The sequence below is a fragment of the Arachis ipaensis genome, chromosome B10 (assembly GCF_059453495.1).
Source record: "Arachis ipaensis isolate K30076 ecotype BB chromosome B10, ASM5945349v1, whole genome shotgun sequence".
Lineage (NCBI taxonomy): Eukaryota > Viridiplantae > Streptophyta > Magnoliopsida > Fabales > Fabaceae > Arachis > Arachis ipaensis.
In genome coordinates, this window is record NC_142435.1 from 90,550,008 (window position 1) to 90,553,754 (window position 3,747).

Sequence of the window (3,747 nt, forward strand, 5' to 3'; positions counted from 1 at the left end):
CATTGGGCAATTATTCATGGTTAGAGAGATTGGTGAGCTAAGACATTGGGATCCAATCATCTAAGATTGCCAAGCAAAGTCAATGAATGCATTAATTGAGGAAGAGATGAAAATGATTTTATCCAGAGAGTTCAATATCTCCTGAATCCCAATGAATCCCCTATTCTGATCTTACCCATTCTGTTTACATTCTGTTCATTTATATCATGCTTAATCCCCATTCCCATTTAATTTCTTGCGATTTAAGCTTCTGCACTTTAATTACTTGCAATTTAAGTTCCTGCCCTTATTATTCTGCAATTTAATTTTGTTCCTTTAATTTCTTGCAATTTAAGTTTTCCGCTAATTTATATCCTGCGATCCCAATTTCAATTCGGATTTAGTTCAACTAGAACAATTCTCCAATTAACATTGATCAACCAACCAATCCCTGTGGGATTCGACCTCACTCTACAGTGAGTTTTACTTGACGACAATCCGGTACACTTGCCGGTAGAATTGAGAGGTAGAGAATGGCTATTTTGGGCTTGATATGGAGGCTGGAAAGAGTTATTGTGTGGGGTTTGGTATGGTCTTTGGTTAGTTTGTTGGTAGGTGAAATTGTGGTAGTGGTTGGTGTTTTGGGGCCTATGATCTTGAGTTTGGTTTTGCTGGTTCCCCACCCAAAGTTTGGGTGGTTCTTCTAGCCAGGATTGTAGGTTTTTGAGTGTGGATCATAGGTTTGTCTTGATGAGTTTTCAACAAAATTGGCTTGCTCCCAATCACCCTCTTCCTTTGCATTCACCACTTCTTGAGCTTGTGGTTGAGTGTGGACTGCTGCAACTTGTTTCCTTTCCATCTGCTTGGTGAGGTAAGCCAATTGCTTGGTGATCAACTTGTTTTGAGCTAACAATGCATCCATATGACTCAGCTACATCACCCCTCTATTTGAGTTTCTATCAGAGGCATAGAAGTACTCATTGTTGGCCACAGTTTCTATGATGTCAATGGCCTCATCAATTGTCTTCTTCTTGTTGAGAAAGCCTCCTGAAGAGTGATCTAAAGCCTTCTTTGATTCTTGTGACAATCCTTCATGAAAAATGTGCAACTGTACCCATTCATTGAACATGTCTGGGGGGCATTTTCTTGTCTACTCCTTGTATCTCTCACATGCTTCATAGAGAGTTTCACCATCTTATTGTCTGAACGTTTGTACCTCAGCCCTCAACCTGTTAACTCTTTGGGGAGGGTAGAATCTTGCTAGGAATTTGTTCACCACCTCTTCCCAAGTTGTCAAGCTCTCCTTAAGAAAGGATTCTAGCCACTTTGCTACCTTGTCCCTAAGAGAACAGGGGAACAAAAGCAGTTTGTAGGTGTCAGGATGGACACCATTAGACCTCACTGTATCACATTCTTACGAATGTGGTCAAATGTTGGTTGGGGTCTTCTTGGGCACTTCCTCCAAATGAGCAGTTGTTTTGAACAAGAGTGATGAGTTGAGGTTTTAACTCAAATTTATTAGCATGAACGGTTGGTTTATGGATGCTACTTCTACAGTTTTCTGGGTTTGGGTTGATGTAGGAGCCTAAAACCCTTCCCTCCTTCCCAACATGATTGGCTGCACCCTCTCTAACATGATTATGCACCTCTTCCTCATGATAGTTCTCCATATCATCCTTCATATTTATATCCAGCTCTTCCTATTCTTCCTCTACACCAATAACCCTCTTTCCTCTTGCTTCCTTTCTTTCTCTAAGGAAGGTCCTTTCAGGTTCAGATTCAAAAGAGGTTGAAGCTTCTCTTCTTCTACCTGTCATACAATCAACAAAACATGCTAGAAAGAGAAAAGTGACAGAATCACTCTTGTTAAGAATTGTGGTTAGGATGAGTAATGCAATTGATCAAACAGTTAGTGGGTTAGTGTGCTGAAATGTAAATAAGCAATGGAAACACAGATCAAAGTGCTGAAACTGAAAGTAACTAAGCTGAAATGAACAAATCAACAAAGAAAAGAAAATGTTCAATCCAGTTATTCTCTAATTTAATCATTGTCAATGAAAAATCAATCCCCAGCAACGGCGCCATAAACTTGATGCGCGGAAAATCTGTCTTTCAACAAATCTCCTTCAACAAGTATACCGAATTGTCGTCAAGTAAAAACTCACAATAGAGTGAGGTCGAATCCCACAGGGATTGATTGGTTGAGCAAATTTAATTAGAGGAGTTTTCTAGTTGAACTAAGCAAAGTTGGGTTGAGAATTACAGAAAGTAAAATGGCAGGAAAGTAAATGACAAGAAATGTAAATGACAGAAAGTAAATTGTAGAATATAAATTACATGAAAGTAAACTTGCAGGAATGTAAATGGGAATGGAGATGATGAGCATAAAGGTAAATAGCGGAATTAAAGGGAATGGGGAAGATCAGAGATGGGGGAGTTCATTGGGCTTAGGAGATGTTGCATTCCCTGGATCAAGTTCATTCTCATCTCTTCCTCAATCAATGCATTCATTGATCTCTTCGCGCTCTTAGGTGATTGAATCCCAATTCTTTGGTAATTCAATCTCTCTAAGCTTGAACAATTGCCCAATTTCTTGATCTAATCGCTCATGGGAAGAGATGAAATACGGTCACTGATTATACCACATGTCTAGATCAAAGCATTGGTAGGATTATATGTCAAAGTATCCATCCAACCCCCAATCCAGTCGAACATGAGAAAATATTTCTAGCATGATTTACTCATTCCTCTTCCAAGGTTCAAAGAAAATCAAAGTATGAGCAATTTTTCTTCCGAGACAATTGCTCAATTGGATAAAGATCGAAAGCTTTCAAGTAGATCAAGAGAAAAGAAAGAAGAAGAAGAATAAAAGCTACAATTAATCTATTGAATTACAACAGAGCTCCCTAACCCAATGAAAAAGGGTTTAGTTATTCATAGCTCTGGGAATGGAAATTGAAAATGAAAAGTACATTTTAAAATAAACTGAATTACAGAGAAAGTACAAATACAGAGTGTTTTCAATCCTGGATCCCCCCAGGTGCTAATCTCCCTTTTAGTTCAAAACTCCCCCTTATATACTACTTTTCTGATCTTCAGTTAGCTCTGCAAGTCTCTGCATGTGGGCCTTTAAGCATAGTTGAAGCAGTTACAATCTTAGTGGGCTTAGCTCAGTTTGCAGGATGAGTTTGAGTTAGATATTTTCACGTTAGTCAGACCGTTAGTGTGGTTAACGTCAACTGTAAATCTTGGTTCGAAGACGTTAGTGACGTTAACTTTGTCACTAACGTTCCCAAAAGCTTTTGAAGTCACGTTATCCCCACCATTAGTGGCACTAACGTGGCCACTAACGTAGCATTTCCTAACCTTGATCAAGTTAATGGTGTTAGCTACACTATTAACGTCAAATTCATCTCTTCCTCCACGTTAATGGTCCACATTAGTGGTGTTGACGTGGCCATTAACATGGGCATACCTTGGCTCGAAGACGTTAGTGATGTTAACTACGCCACTAACGTTGCAAACTTCCTCCTCTTCCACGTTAGTGCCCATGTTAGTGGCACTAACGTGGGCTTCTGGGTCATTCCCAACGTTAGTGGTGTTAACTATGCCACTAACATTGCAGAGCCCCCTTTCTTCTACGTTAGTGCCCATGTTAGTACCCACGTTAGTGGCACTAATGTGGCCACTTATGTGGGCTTATGATGGCACTCCTAACGTTAGTGGTGTTAACTACACTACTAACGTTGGGGCTTCTTCTTTCTTCTA

At 39.7% G+C, this 3,747-nt stretch overlaps 1 non-coding gene across 1 annotated transcript; it reads left to right on the forward strand.

Annotated features, from left to right (window-relative positions):
- The first annotated feature begins 1,106 nt into the window (after window positions 1-1,106).
- Window positions 1,107-1,210, forward strand: LOC148580827 (small nucleolar RNA R71). The gene has a single exon (XR_015896907.1). It is a non-coding gene; the product is annotated as a small nucleolar RNA R71 (small nucleolar RNA).
- The last annotated feature ends 2,537 nt before the right edge of the window (window positions 1,211-3,747 follow it).